This window comes from Sus scrofa, chromosome 3, assembly GCF_054392235.1.
Source record: "Sus scrofa isolate SSC_HxYL_T2T_F1_AM1 chromosome 3, Sscrofa_HxYL_maternal_Yorkshire_Landrace_v2.0, whole genome shotgun sequence".
NCBI lineage: Eukaryota > Metazoa > Chordata > Mammalia > Artiodactyla > Suidae > Sus > Sus scrofa.
The window spans coordinates 90,397,990-90,414,561 of record NC_139385.1 but is presented as its reverse complement, the minus strand read 5'-3'; positions in this window follow the sequence as shown (position 1 = coordinate 90,414,561).

The window sequence follows — 16,572 nt, the reverse complement described above, 5'->3', positions numbered from 1 at the left end:
TTTGTACCAGTACTACCCTGTCTTGATGACTGTAGCTTTGTAATATTGTCTGAAGTCTGGGAGAGTTATGCCTCCTGCTTGGTTTTTGTTCCTCAGGATTGCTTTGGCAATTCTGGGTCTTTTGTCTTTTATACAAATTTTTGGATTTTCTGTTCTAGTTCTGGGAAAAATGTCATGGGTAATTTGATAGGGATTGCATTGAATCTGTAGATTGCTTTGGGTAGTATGGCCATTTTAATGATATTAATTCTCCCAATCCAGGAGCAAGTGACATCTTTCTATTTCTTTGAATCCTCTTTAATTCCCTTGATTAATGTTTTATAGTTCTCAGCATATAAGTCTTTCATCTCCTTGGTCAGGTTTATTCCTAGGTATTTAATTTTTTTAGGTGTGATTTTAAAAGGTATTTTTTAAATATTCCTTTTCTAATATTTCATTGTTATTATACAGAAATGCAGCCAATTTCTGAATGTTAATCTTGTATCCTGCTACTCTGCTGAATTTTTTGACCAGTTTGAGTAGTTTTTGTGTGTAGTCCTTAGGGTTTTCTATACATAGTTTCATGTCATCTGCATATAGTGACAATGTTACCTCTTTCCTTCCAATTTGGATAGGCTTTTATTTCTTTTGTTTGTCTGATTGCTGTAGCTAGGACTTCCAATACTATGTTGAATAAAAGTGGTAAGAGTGGCCTCCTTGTCTTGTTCCAGATTTACTGGGAAGGCCTTCACCTTTTTTCCAGTGAGTATTATACTGGTTGTGGGTTTGTCATAAAAGTTTTATTGTGTTAAGATATGTTCCCTTTATACCCACTTTGGTAAGAGGTTTTTTATATATATCATAAATGGATATTGAATTTTGTCAAATGCTTTTTCTGCATCTACTGAGATCATGTGGTTTTTGACTTTTTGTTTGTTAGTGTGGTGTGTGACATTTATTGATCTGCATATGCTGAGCCATCCTTGTGAACTTGGGATGAAATTCACTTGGTCATGGCGTATGGTCTTTTTGTGTGTTGTGTGGACTTTTTTATGTGTTGTTGGATTCAGTTGGCTAAAATTTCGCTGAGAATATCCATCAAAAATACTGGCCTATAATTTTCTTTTTTGATAGTATATTTGTTTGGTTTTGATAATAGGGTGATAGTGGCTTCATAGAATGTCTTTGGGAGTGTTCCTTTTTCAATCTTTGTAAGAAGGATGGGTATAAATTTTTTTTGCATATTTGGTAGAATTTTCCTGTGAAGCCATCTGGTCCTGTACTTTTGTTTGTAGGGAGTGTTTTTTATTATATATTCAATTTCATTTTTAGTGATGGGTCTGTTTAAATGACCTCTTTCCTCTTGACACGGTTTTGGTGGGCTGTATGTTTCTAAAGTTGTCCATTTCTTCTAGGTTGTCAAATTTGTTGGCATATAATTGTTTGTAGTATTCTCTTAGGGTTCTGGAGTTTTTGCAGTATCTGCTGAGATTTCTCCTTTTTCATTCCTTATTTTGTTTATTTGGGTTCTCTCTTCTTCTTGGTGAGTCTGAAGAGAGGGTTCTCAATTTTGTTTACCCTTTCCAAGAACCAGCTCTTGGTTTTATTTTTTTTCTATTTTTTTTAATTCTCTATTTTTTTTATTTCCTCTCTGATCTTTCTGATTTCCTTTCTTCTGCTGACTTTAGGTTTTGTCTGTTCTCTTTTTCTAATTCTTTTAGGTGATAGTTTAAGTTGTTGATTCAAGATTTTTCTTTTTTGAGGAAGGTCTATATCGTTATGAACTTCACTCTAAGAACTGCTTTTGTGGCATCCATAGATTTTGAATGGTTGTGTTTCCACTGTCATTTGTCTTGAAGCATTTTTTTAAATTTCCCTTTTGATTTCCTTATTGACCTATTAGTTTTTTAGCAGCATGTTGTTTAGTTTCCATGTAGTCAGTTTTTTCCTATTTCTTTTCCTGTGGTTGATTTCTAGTTTCATGCCACTGTGGTCAGAGAAGATGCCTGAAATAATTTCCATTCTCTTAAATTTGATGAGGTTACTTTTGTGCTCCAGTATGTGGTCAATCCTTGAGAATTTTCCATATGCACTTGAAAAGAATGTATATTCTATTTTTTTTGGATGTATTGTCCTGAAAATATCGATCAAGTCTAACTTCTACAGCATCATTTAGGATCTCTATGGCCTTCTTGATTTTCTTTCTAGAGGCTCTGTGCATTGATGTACGTGGGGTGTTAAAATCTCCTACTAATTTTGTATTCCCATCAATTTCTCCTTTTATTACTGTTAGTATTTGTTGTATGTATTTGGGTATTCCTATATTAAAGGCATATATATTGACAAGTATAATATCCTCTTCTTGAATTGATCCCTTTATCATTAAACAGTGTCCTTCTTTGCCTTTCTTTATGGCCTTTGTTTTAAAGTCTATTTTGTCTGATATGAGTATTGTAACTCCTGTTTCCTATCTTGTCTATTGATATGAAATATCATTTCCCATCCCCTCACTTTCAATTTCTTTCTTTCTTTTTTTTTTAATAATTTTTTATATTTTCCCACTGTACAGCAAGGGGGTCAGGTTATCCTTACATGTATACACTACAATTACAGTTTTTCCCCCACCCTTTCTTCTGTTGCAACATGAGTATCTAGACATAGTTCTCAATGCTATTCAGCAGGATCTCCTTGTAAATCTATTCTAAGTTGTGTCTGATAAGCCCAAGCTCCCGATCCCTCCCACTCCCTCCCCCTCCCATCAGGCAGCCACAAGTCTCTTCTCCAAGTCCATGATTTTCTTTTCTGAGGAGATGTTCATTTGTGCTGGATATTAGATTCCAGTTATAAGTGATATCATATGGTATTTGTCTTTGTCTTTCTGGCTCATTTCACTCAGGATGAGATTCTCTAGTTCCATCCATGTTGCTGCAAATGGCATTATGTCATTCTTTTTTATGGCTGAGTAGTACTCCATCGTGTATATATACCACCTCTTCCGAATCCAATCCTCTGTCGATGGACATTTGGGTTGTTTCCATGTCCTGGCTATTGTGAATAGTGCTGCAATGAACATGCAGGTGCATGTGTCTCTTTTAAGTAGAGTTTTGTCCGGATAGATGCCCAAGAGTGGGATTGTGGGGTCATATGGAAGTTCTAGGTATAGATTTCTAAGGTATCTCCAAACTGTTCTCCATAGTGGCTGTACCAGTTTACATTCCCACCAGCAGTGCAGGAGGGTTCCCTTTTCTCCACAGCCCCTCCAGCACTTGTTATTTGTGGATTTATTAATGATGGCCATTCTGACTGGTGTGAGGTGGTATCTCATGGTAGTTTTGATTTGCATTTCTCTTATAATCAGCGATGTTGAGCATTTTTTCATATGTTTGTTGGCCATCTGTATATCTTTGGAGAAATGTCTATTCAGGTCTTTTGCCCATTTTTCCATTGATTGATTGGTTTTTTTGCTGTTGGGTTGTATAAGTTGTTTATATATTCTAGAGATTAAGCCCTGTCGGTTGCATCATTTGAAACTGTTTTCTCCCATTCTGTAAGTTGTCTTTTTGTTTTCTTTTGGGTTTCCTTTGCTGTGCAACAGCTTTTCAGTTTGATGAGGTCCCATGGGTTTATTTTTGCTCTAATTTCTATTGCTTTGGGAGACTGACCTGAGAAAATATTCATGATGTTGATGTCAGAGAGGGTTTTGCCTATGTTCTCTTCTGGGAGTTTGATGGTGTCCTGTCGTATATTTAAGTCTTTCAGCCATTTGGAGTTTATTTTTGTGCATGGTGTGAGGGTGTGTTCTAGTTTCATTGCTTTGCCTGCAGCTGTCCAGGTTTCCCAGCAATGCTTGCTGAATAGACTTTCTTTTTCCCATTTTATGTTCTTGCCTCCCTTGTCAAAGATTAATTGACCATAGGTGTCAGGGTTTATTTCCGGGTTCTCTATTCTGTTCCATTGGTCTGTCTGTCTGTTTTGGTACCAGTACCACACTGTTTTGATGACTGTGGCTTTGTAGTATTTCTTGAAGTCTGGGAGAGTTATGCCTCCTGCTTGGTTTTTGTTTCTCAGGATTGCTTTGGCGATTCTGGGTCTTTTGTTGTTCCATATAAATGTTTGGATTGTTTGTTCTAGTTCTGTGAAAAATGTCATGGGTCATTTGATAGGGATTGCATTGAATCTGTAGATTGCTTTGGGTAGTGTGGCCATTTTTACAATAGTGATTTTCCCAATCCAGGAACATGGAATATCTTTCCATTTCTTTACATCTTCTTTGATTTCTTTGATTAAAGTTTTATAGTTCTCGGCATATAGGTCCTTTACCTCCTTGGTCAGGTGTATTCCGAGGTATTTGATTTTGTGAGGTACAATTTTAAAAGGTATCGTATTTTTGTATTCCTTTTGTAATGTTTCATTGCTGGTATACAGAACTGCAACTGACTTCTGAATGTTAATCTTATATCCTGCTACTTTGCTGAATTTATTCATCAGTTCAAGGAGTTTTGGGGTTGAGTCCTTAGGGTTTTCTAGGTATACTATCATGTCATCTGCATACAGTGACAGTTTGATCTCTTCTCTTCCTATATGGATGCCTTTGATTTCTTTTGTTTGTCTAATTGCTGTGGCTAGGACTTCCAAAACGATGTTGAAGAGCAGTGGTGAGAGTGGGCATCCCTGTCTTGTTCCAGATTTGAGTGAGAAGGCTTTCAGTTTTTCCCCATTGAGGATTATATTTGCTGTGGGTTTATCATAAATGGCTTTGATTATATTCAGGAATGTCCCCTCTATACCCACTTTGGCGAGGGTCTTGATCATGAATGGATGTTGAACTTTGTCAAATGCTTTTTCTGCGTCTATTGAGATGATCATATGATTTTTGACTTTTTTTTGTGAACCTGGGATGAACCCAACCTGGTCATGGTGTATAATTTTTTTGGTATGTTGTTGGATTCGGTTGGCTAAGATTTTGTTGAGAATTTTTGCATCTATATTCATCAATGATATTGGGCGATAGTTTTCTTTTTTGGTGGTATCTCTGTCTGGTTTTGGAATGAGGGGGATGGTGGCCTCATAGAATGTCTTTGGGAGTATTCCTTCTTCTTCAACCTTTTGAAAGAGTTTAAGGAGGATGGGCACCAATTCCTCTTTATATGTTTGATAGAATTCACCTGTGAAGCCATCTGGTCCTGGACTTTTATTTGTAGGGAGTGATTTTATGACCTCTTCAATTTCATTTCTAGTGATTGGTCTGTTCAGTTGGTCTGTTTCTACTTGATTCAGTTTTGGCAGGCTGTAAGATTCTAGAAAATTGTCCATTTCTTCCAGATTGTCAAACTTGTTGCCATACAGTTGTTCATAGTATTCTCTTATGGTTTTTTGTATTTCTGCTGTATCCGTTGTGATTTCTCCTTTTCCATTTATAATTTTGGTTATTTGGGTTCTTTCTCGCCTCTTTTTAGTGAGTCTGGCCAGGGGGTTGTCAATTTTGTTCACCTTTTCAAAGAACCAGCTCTTGGTTTTATTAATTTTCTCTATTGTTTTTTGAGTCTCTATTTTATTGATTTCTTCCTTGATCTTTATAATTTCCTTCCTTCTGCTGACTTTAGGACTTTTTTGTTCTTCTTTTTCTAATTCGTTTAGGTGGAGGGTTAAGTTGTCCATTTGGGATCTTTCTTCTTTTTTGAGAAAGGCCTGTATTGCTATAAATTTCCCTCTGAGCACTGCTTTCGCAGCATCCCATAGATTTTGCGAGGTTGTGTCTTCATTATCATTTGTTTCAAGGTAGTTTTTAATTTCCTTCTTGATTTCCTCATTGACCCATTGGTTTTTTAGTAGCCTGTTGTTTAGTCTCCATGGAGTAGGTTTTTTCTCTTTGCTTTTCCCATGGTTGATTTCTAATTTCATGGCATTGTGGTCAGCGAAGATACTTGAGATAATTTCTACGCTCCTAAATTTATTGAGATTCGCTTTGTGTCCCAATATGTGGTCGATTCTTGAGAAGGTTCCATGAGCATTTGAGAAGAATGTGTACTCTGCTTTTTTTGGATGTAGTGTCCTGAAGATATCAATGAAGTCTAACTTTTCTATTGTTTCCTTTAGGATCTCTGTTGCTTTATTGGTTTTCTGTCTAGAGGATCTGTCCATTGATGTGAGGGGGGTATTTAGGTCTCCTACTATGATTGTATTCTCATCAATATCTCCCTTTATGTCTGTTAATATTTGTTGTATGTATCTGGGTGCTCCTGTATTTGGGGCATATATGTTGACGATAGTAACATCCTCTCCTTGGATGGATCCCTTAATCATTAAATAGTGTCCTTCTTTGTCTTTCTTTATGTCTTTTGTTTTAAAGTCTATTTTGTCTGATATGAGTGTTGCGACTCCTGCTTTTCTGTCATGTCTATTGGCGTGAAATATTTTTCCCCACCCTTTCACTTTCACTCTATATGTATCTTTTGTCCTAAGGTGAGTTTCTTGTAGGCAGCATATTGAAGGTTTTTGCCTTTTTATCCACTCAGCCACTCTGTGTCTTCTGATTGGGGCCTTCAGTCCATTGACATTTAAGGTGATAATTGATAGATGATTATTTATTGCCATTTGAACCTCGTGTTCCAGTTGATTCTATGGTTCTCCATTCTTCCTTTCTTTTTTTTTTTTTTTTTGGTTGGATGGTATCATGTTATTATCTGCTTGAGTGCATTTTTTCTTCATTTTTTGCAAATGCAATATTTGGTTTTGGCTTGTGGTTGCCCTGATTTTTAAATATGCTAACCCCTTCCCATAATTGTGTGTTTTAGCCTGATGGTCCTGTATGTTCAAACACTTCATTACTATATTAAAATTAAGAAGAGAGACATACAAACAAACAAAAAGGGTTGTTTACCTCCTGACATCCTTTGCCCACATTTTATGGTTTTGATGACTCTTTTTTATTTTTTTCTTTTTAATTTTATTTTGTTTGAAGCATGTTCATGATTAAATCTGTATGCTGGCTTATTTGAGTGACTGCTCTCTGATTGCAGTTTCCTCAGTCCTAGTTCTTCCTCTTCTTCTTCTTTTTTTTTTTTCTTTTCTTTTCTTTTTTCTTCCCTTTCCTTCCTTTCTTTTTGGTTTAGACAAGCCCTTTCAATATTTCCTTGAACCTGGGTTTTGTGTTGCTGTATTCTTTAAGTTTTTGTTTGTTGGGAAAAATTTTTATTTCCCCTTCTATTTTAAATGGTATTCTTGCTGGATAGAGTATTCTAGGTTGCATATTTTTTCCTTTGAGCACTTTAAATATCTCTTGCCATTCCCTCCTGGCCTGTAGTGTTTCTGTAGAGAAATCAGCCAATATTCTTATGGGGGTTCCCTTGTAGGTAACATTCTGTTTTTCTCTTGCTGCCTTTAGGATCCTCTCTTTATCACTAACTTTTGCCATTTTTATTATGATGTGTCTTGGGGTGGGTCTGTTTGGGTTCAGTTTGTTTGGGGCCCTCTGTGCTTCTTGTATCTTGAACCCAGTATCCTTTAGATTTGGGAAGTTTCCATCGGTAATTTCTTCAAATATATTTTCCATCCCCTTATCTTTTTCTACTCCTTCTGGAATTCCTATTATGCGTAGATTGGCCCGCTTTATATTATCCCATAGGTCTGTTATATTGCTTTCCAGTGTTTTGATTCAGTTTTCTGTCCGTTGACTGGATTGAGTGATTTCCATTATTCTATCTTCCATATCACTGATTCGTTCTTCTGCATTATTCATTCTGGTTTTTACTGACCTTAGTTCAGTTTGCATCTCTGCAAATGAATGTTCTAGTTTTTCTTGGCTCCTCCTTATATTTTCTAGTTCCTTTCTGAGGGTATCTGCATTACTGTTCATATCTTCTCTTAATTCCTTCAGTATTTTCACTATTTCTCTTTTGAACTCCAGGTCTGTCTGACTGCAGAGATCTGTTTCATTGCTGACTGTTTTAGGTGAGTTCTCCTGTTGGTTTGACTGGGGGTGGTTTCTCAGCTTCTTCATCTTGCTTGTTGTTTCCTTTCTCCTGAGGGAGTTGTACTCTCCGTTATCGGGCAGTGTTTGCCTTGTCACTGCCGTGGAATATTTCCTGAGGGCTGGCGTTGTTGGTCAATCTTTTTTGAGGCAGTGTGGCTTTTCTGGAGTGTTGATGGGGCTAACAGTGTTTCTTTGAAGCAAAGGAGGACTTCCTGAGGGCAGACAGGACTGGGAGGTCCACACCACGATGGTAGCAGATTTCACTTGGTCATGCAGAGCTTGCTCTGGTGTGTTTAGGCTGTGGGGTTCTTGCAGGGGGTTGGTGGTGTTGGGCAGCTGTTCCTCAGGAGTGCAGCACCCCCTGGGGGCTGGAGCAGCTATCTGGGTCACTGAGAACCTAAGAGGCTCTTCCCTAGGGCAGCCCAACTCAGAAGGACGGCCTGAGAATGTAGACGGATCTTTTCACAGTCTGGCCGAGCTTGTTGCAGCTTTTCTGGGCTGCAGGGGCTCTTCCAGGGGGCTAGTGGTGCTGAGCAGCTATTCCGTGGGAGTGGGGAACACCCTGGGGGCTTGGGTGGGTAGCAGGGCCTCTGGAAACCCAAGAGGCTCCTCCCCAGGGCAGCCCGACTCAGAAAGACCGTCTGAGATCTCTTCCCGACTAGGCCAGGCTTGTTGCAGCTTTTCTGGGCTGCAGGGGGTCCTGCCTGGAGCTGGCAGTCCTATGCAGCTGATCCACTAGGGCACCCCCTGGGAGCTTTGGCGGGTAGCAGGGCCGCTGGAAACCCAAGAGGCTCCTCCCCGGGCAGCCCGACTCAGAAAAACCTTCCAAGAATTAGGCAGATCTATTCACGGCCTGGCTAAGCTTGTTCTAGCTTTTCTGGGCTGCAGGCCTTTTCTCGGGGGCTGGTGGTGTTTGGTGCTGCTCTGTGGAAGTGTAGCCCCTCCAAAGGGCAAGCAGGCCTGTGCAGGGACAGCCCCTGCAGTGGTAGGCTTCAGGCAATTGTTGAGGCCAGCTCTCCTGGATGGCAGGCAGCCCCAGGTCTGGCGAGGGCAAGAGCGTAGGGGGTGGTGGGGGTGGGGGGAGGGGATGCACTGGGAAGCACAGCTTTCAGCTAGCTAGCAGGCTTGTAAGCTTGCTGTGGCGTGGGGGGTATTCTATGGGGACCCACCCCTTCTTCTCTCCCCTCCCCAGCACTGGCGCAGACCAGGCTCTTCTCCCAGGTTCCCTCTGATGTGGCTTTCCACTTCCCCGCCCCTGGAGTATTGCTCCCTTCCTCTGCGACAGCTTTGTTTTCTAGTCTCCCAGCAGTCTCTGCCCCGTCAAATGGTTTCTAAACCTCCCAAGCAGTTTCCGCTCCGCCCCGCCCCCCCAGCCCGGGGACTAACCTCTGGAGCCGAGGTCTCGGTGCCCAGCCCCCACCAAGGCGTCTCAATTTTTGGTGACTGTGCCCGTAGTTCAGATGGTCCGTTGGGTTCTTGATCGGCTTTTCTGTACTCCAACTTACTGCTACACTCTTCTCTGCATCTGGAGATTCCTCCGGTTTGTTTGATCTTTCCCCCCTGTAGGTGACTTTCCAGGGTGCAGGATCCCTTTCTCCTCCGCAGTTCCCTTTCGGGAGCGCCTGTTCCGCTCGGATTCACCTTCTCTCACTCTCCTCTTTTCTCCCGTTCTGCCCAGTAATGTCACGAACTTCTTGCCGTTATTGGAGTTTAGGTTCCTCTGCCAGCGATTGGTTGCTGTTCTGTGCGAGTCATTTATTCTGTAGATGTGCTTTTTTTGTTGTGTTTGTGGGAGAGGGCAAGCGTGTCCCCGTACTCCTCTGCCATTTGTCCTCCCCAAATACCTCACTTTCAATTTCTGTGTGTCCTTTGCCCTAGGGTGGGTCTCTCATAGACAGCATATTGTAGGCTCTTGCTTTTTTATCCAGTCTGCTACTCTGTGTCTTCTGATTGAAGCAATCAGTCATTGACATTTAAGGTAATTATTGATAAATATGTATTTATTGCCATTTTAAATCTTGTTTTCCTGTTGACTCTGTTTATCCTTTGTTCCTTTTTTTCTTGTTAGATGACTTCCTTTTATTTTATCCTCATGCCATCTTCTTTTTAGTTCTTGTGAATGTATTTTTTGGTTTTGATTTGTGTTTGCCCTGTTTTTCAGGTATGTTAACCCCTTCCTATATCTGCTTGATTTAGGATGATAGTCAAATAGACTCAAACACATTTTTTAAAAAAAAGAATCTAGATAATTCTTACTGTCTTTCCCCACATTTTATGATTTTTATATCCTTTTCAATTAATTTATTTATTAAAATTTTTTTTGCCTCTTTAGGGCTGCAACCATGGCATATGGAAGTTCTCAGGCTAGCAGTTGAAACAGAGATGCAGCTGCCAGCCTACACCACAGCCACAGCAATGCCAGATCTGAGCCATGTCTGTGACCTACACTGCAGCTCACAGCAATGGCAAATCCTTAACCCACTGAGTGGGGCCATGGATTGATCCCATGTCCTCATGGATATTAGTTGGGTTCATTACTCAACTAGTACTGAGCCACAATGGGAACTCCTAATGTCCTTTTCTACATCTTCATGTTTATTCTTTTGCTGCTCCTTGTGTTTAGCATCACTTTTACAAATACGGTTTTTTGTTTGTTTGTTTGTTTTAGATATGTATACTGGCTTATTTAAGTGATTACTTTCTAGCTGGATTTCCTCCATCCTATATGTTATTTCTTTCCTATTTAGAGGAGACCTTTCAGTATTTCTTTTACAATGGGTTTAGTATTGCTATATTCTTTTAATTTTTGTTTGCTGGAGAAATTCTTTATTTCTCTTTCAATTTTAAATCATAATCTTGCTGGGTAGATTATTGTAGGCTACAAAGTTTCCCCTTTTAGAACTTTGAATATATCTTGCCACTCTCTTCTGGCCTGTAATGTTTCTGTAGAGAAATTAGCTGATAGCCTAATGGGGGTTCACATAATTAATTCTTTGTTTTTCTTTTGCTGCCTTCAGAATCCTCTCCTTAGCTTTAACTTTTGCCATCTTTATGATAATATGTCTTAGTGTAGGTCTATTTGGTTTCAACTTGTTTGCAGCCCTCTGTGCTTCCTGTATCTTGATATCTGTTTTCTTTATATTTGGACAGTTTTCAGCCATAATTTCTTCAAATATATTTTCAATATTCTTTTCTTTTTCTTCACCTTCTGGAATCCCTATTACGCACAGATTGTCCCACTTTATATTATCCCATAGTTCTCTTATATTGCTTTCATGTTTTTTCATTTGATTTTCTGTCTGCTGTTCTGTTTGGATGATTTCCATTATTTTGTCTTCCAAGTTACTTATTCATTCCCCTGAATTATTCATTCTGCTCTTCAATGCCTTAACTCAGCTTGCGACTCTGCAAATGAATTTTCTAATTTTTCTTGGCTACTCCTTATATTTTCCAGTTCCTTTCTAAAGTAATCTGTGTTACTATTCATATCCGCTCTTAATTCCTTCAGTATTTTCATGTCCCTTTTTGAACTTGGTGTCTGTTAGACTATAGAGGTTTATTTCATTGTTTGCTCCTTCAGGGGAATTTTCCTGTTCTTTTAACTGGGAATGGTTCCTGAGCTTCTTCATCTTGCTTATATTTTTCTTATTCTGTGAGTTTAGGGAAAACAACTACTCTAGCCTTGGAGGGCTATGTTTATTTGAGAGCACCCCTGGGTAGTTTGTGAGGGCTTCCTTTTTTTTTTTTTTTTTTTTTTTTTTTTTTTTTTTTGCATGAGGGCTGCTTTTGGTTTGGATGTTTGCTGTCTCTTTCCTCAGTATGTGTAGGCTGTTATCCCTTTGATAGGGGTTGTGCTGGCATAAGGCCTGCACTTGCTTCTAGGAAGATGGAGGCAATAGGCAGGGCCAGTAGCCAGTGCCTGGTTGCTAGGCCCTTGACAGTGGTGAGGATCTGTGGGGAGGTGGCCCAGGCTGTGCCATGTTGCAAGGCCCTAGGAAGTGGCAGTGACCCTCAGGGAGGTAGAAAGTACCCAGATCCTTTTGCAGCAGTAACAGCAGGGGGTGTGTGTTCCTGGGGGATTGAGGAAAATGGGTGGTGCTTGGTTGCAGTGCCCTCCTCCACAGTGACCCCAGAGGTTACTGGGATTGTGGGTGGTACCTGTTCATGGACCTCTAGTGGTGGCAGGCCACACCCACCTCTGGAGTCTGAAATGCCTGTGGCTGTTTGCCTGCATCCACATAACCCATACAAGAGGCACCCCACTGCCTGAGAGACCATGTGTGTGCAGAGAAAGATACTTCTATGGCATCCCACCCCTCCTTTTCTCACCATGTAGGTGATTTTTTTCTTTTGATGTATTTGTGGGATAAGGTGAGTGCCACATCTTACTCCTCTGCCATCTTGATCCCACCCAGCTCATTTATTCTTAAATTTCCTCAGGATTGTCATGATCTAGAGTCATGATAGTCATGATATTCAAGGAGCATTTGATTGACAACTTTCATATTCTAGTAAATGACTTTTTATGCTTTAAGAATACTGAAAATCATAACTGTAATGTTATATAGTCTATAGCCCAGCTTCTTGCATGATAAAATAGGACTATCTTCCTGTTTTATAGCAACAGAAAGTAGTGAGTTTTCCCTCTCACTAGAAAAAATTGCAATTATTTCCTACTCTTTTAACTCTCAAAACAAAATTAGTATCACATAATTGATTATATCTACTCAGTAAAAAGGGTGTAACAAATGAAGAAGCTCAGGATATGCCACCCCCCAAAAATGCCACTCTGGCATAATAGCTGAAGACAACTGAGAAAAAGGAGACACAGTATGAGCTCTTTGCTGTCCTCCTATCTACCTGAAAATAGGTCACAAATTCCCCTTGTGAAGGTGTCCCCTTCTCTCATCCTGACTTCCCAGACCAGGAATAAAATGACTAGACAACCCACAGAATGGGAGAAAATAGTTGCAAATGATGCAACCGACAATGGCTTAATCTCCAAAATATACAAACAATTCATACAACTCAACAACAACCAATAAACAACTCAATTGAAAAATGGGCAGAAGACCTAAATAGACATTCCTCCAAAGAAGACATATGGATGGCCAATAGGCACATGAAAAAATGATCAACATCATTAATTATTAGAGGAATGCAAATCAAAACTACAATGAGGTACCACTTCACACTTGTCAGAATGGCCATTATTAAAAAGTTTACAATAGCAAATGCTGGAGAGGGTGTAGAAAAAAGGAACCCTTCTACACTGTTGGTGGGAATGTAATTGGTGTAGCTACTATAGAAAACATTATGTAGATTCTACAGAAAACTGAAAATAAATCCAGCAAACCCATTCCTGGGCATATATCCCAACAAAAGTATAACTCAAAAAGACAATGCACTCCATAGTAGCACTTTATAGTAGCACTATTCACAACAGCCAAGATGTGGAAGCAACTTAAATTTCCATTGACAGAAGAATTGTATTAAGATGTAGTATGTATATATAATGGAATATTACTCAGCCATAAAAAATGAAATAATGCTATTTGTAGAAACATGGATGGACCTAAAGATTATTATAATAAGTGAAGTAAGTTAAAGATAAGTATCATATGTCACTTATATGTGGAATCTAAAATATGACACAAATAGAGTTGCCATCTTGGCATGGCTCAGCGATAATGAACCCAAGGAATATCCATGAGGACACAGATTTGATCCCTGGCCTCACTCAGTCAGTTAAGGGTCTGGCATTGCCATGAGCTGCGGTGTAGGTCACAGATGCAGCTCAGATCCTGTGTTGCTGTGGCTGTGGCATAGCTCCATATGCCACAGGTTTGGCCTTAAAAAGAAAAAAATAAAAAATTTAAAAAATGACACAAATGAACCTAACTATCAAACAGAAACAGACTCACAGACACAGAAAATTGACTTATGGTTGCCAAGGGGGCAGAGGGAGGAAATGGGATGGACTGGGAGTTTGGAATTAGTATATATACATATATATATATATATATATATATATGAATGACTGAGTCACTGAGCATATATATATGTATAGTGAAATTGACACATTGTAAATCAACTATAGTTAAATTAAAAATTTAAAAGTTTAAAAAAGAATAATAGAATGAAAAGCAAATTGTTGAAAGGCATAAAATAAAGATAAACATAAAAATTTAAAAAACCAATGTACTCTATCATATTAACAGGCTAAAGAAGAAAAGCCACATAATTAATTAATGCAGAAAAAAATTGACAAAATTTAACACTCATTAATGATTTATAACTCCTAGGAAAATGGGGACAAAGGGAAACTTCTTTAATTTGACTAAGGGGGAATACAAAAAAATCTACAGCTAACATACTCAATGGTGAAAGAATGGATACTTTCTGGTATGATCTGTATTGTGTTCCCCCACATGCATATATTGAAGACTCAACCCCCAATACCTCAGAATTTGACTGTATTTGGAGATAGGGCCTTTAAAGTGATAATTAAATTAAAATGATGTTCTTAGGGTATCTGATATCCTCATAGCAAAGGAGATTAGGACACACAAAGAGACCCATGGGTGTGCATACACACAATGATGACAATGTTAAAAGACTGCAAGAGGCCATGCCAGCCATGCGCAAGTTGAAGAGAACGGACTCAAAGGAAACCAAACCTGCTGACACTTTTGTTCTCAGACCTCTAACCTCTATAACTGTGAGAAAATAAATCTTTTATTTTTAGATGCCATCTGTGGTGTTTCATTATGGTATCTCTAGAAAACTAGTACACTTTCTCTTCTAAGATCAAAAAAGGCAAAGATATTTGTTTTCTCCACTCTTAACATAGTGCTGAAGTCCTAGCCAGTGCAACAAGGCAAGAAAAGTAAATCAAATGTATACAGATTTAGAAGGAAGAAATAAAACCTCCTGATTATATGAATGTCTACAAAGAAAATCCCTAGGACTGTACAAAAAGTATCCTAGAATAAATAAGTGATTTCACTAAGGTCATGGTATACAAGGTTACTGTATAAAAATTAGTTGTAATTTTTATATACTAGTAATGAACCCATTGACACCAAAATTTAAAATGCAATACTATTTACAATCTGTCAAAAAAAAAAAAGAGAGAGTACTGGAGTTCCCACTGTGGCACACTGGGTTAAGAACCCAGCTGCAGTGGCTCAGGTTGCTCGTGGAGGCAAGGATTTGATCCCTAGCTCAGCATAGTGGATTAAAGGATCCAGCGCTGCTGCAGCAGCAGTGTATGTCACAGCTGCAGCTCAGATTCAATCTTTGTTCTGGGAACTTCCATATGCCAAAGGCATGGTCATTAAAAGAGGGATGGGGGGAGATACTTAATTGAAAATCTAACAAAACATTTATAGAAATTCTGCACTGAAAACTACAAATGAAAGATGAAATAAATCAAAGAAGATCTACATAAATGGACAGACATATTGTGTCATGAGTTGGAAGATATGATATAGCAAAGATCTCAGTTCTCCCCAAATTGGTAAATAGGTTAACATTATTCCTATCAAAATCCCATTAAGATTTTTTTTTTTGTGGATATAGGCAAGATTATTCTAAGATTTATTTAAAAAGGCAGGAGAACTAGAATAACTAAGAATGCAATAGGAGATAACATTCTACTTGACATCAAGACATTCCACATTCATTAAAACTAACTAGGATTGGTGAGGGCTAAAAACATATATAAATAGAATGGAACAGAAAATCCAGAAATATCCACATAAATATGTCCAACTGATTTTTTTTTTTTTTTTTTTTTTTTTTGGCCATGGCTGTTCATGTGGAAGTTTCCAGGCTAGGGACTGAATCTGTGCCATAGCAGCAACCTGAGCCACAGCACTGACAACCCCAGATCCGTAATCCTTAAACTACCAGGAACTAATTTTTTTTTAGGTTTTTAAAAATTTTTATTTTTTATTGAAGTATATTTGATTTACAATGTTTTAGGTGTACAGAAAGTGATTCCATATTATATATATATTTATATTTATATTTATTATTATTATTATTTTTTGGTCTTTTTAGGGCTGTACCCATGGCACATGGAAGTTCCAGACTAGGGGTCGAATCAGAACTGCAGCTGCCAGACATACACCACAGCCACAGCAATGGTAGATCCAAGCCACATCTGCAACCTACACCACAGCTTATGGCAATGCCGAATCCTTAACCCACTGAGCGAGGCCAGGGATGCTAACCTGAATCCTCATGGATTCTAGTTGGGTTTATTAATGCTGAGCCACAATGGAAACTCCTATGTATATATTCTTTTTCTGAGTCTTTTCCATTATAGATTATTACAAGATATTGAACATAGTTCTCTGTGCTATACAGTAGGTCCTTGTTTATCTATTTTATACATAGTAGTCTATATCTGCTAATCCCAAATTACAAATTTGCCCTCCTTCCCCTTCCCTCTTTAGTAACATAAGTTTGTTTTTATTGTTTGTGAGTCTATTTCTGTTTTATAAATTAGTTCATTTGTATCATTTTTTTCAATTCCACATATAAGTGATATCATATTATATTTGTCTTTGTCTGACTCGCTTCACATAGTATGATAATCTCTAGGTCCATCC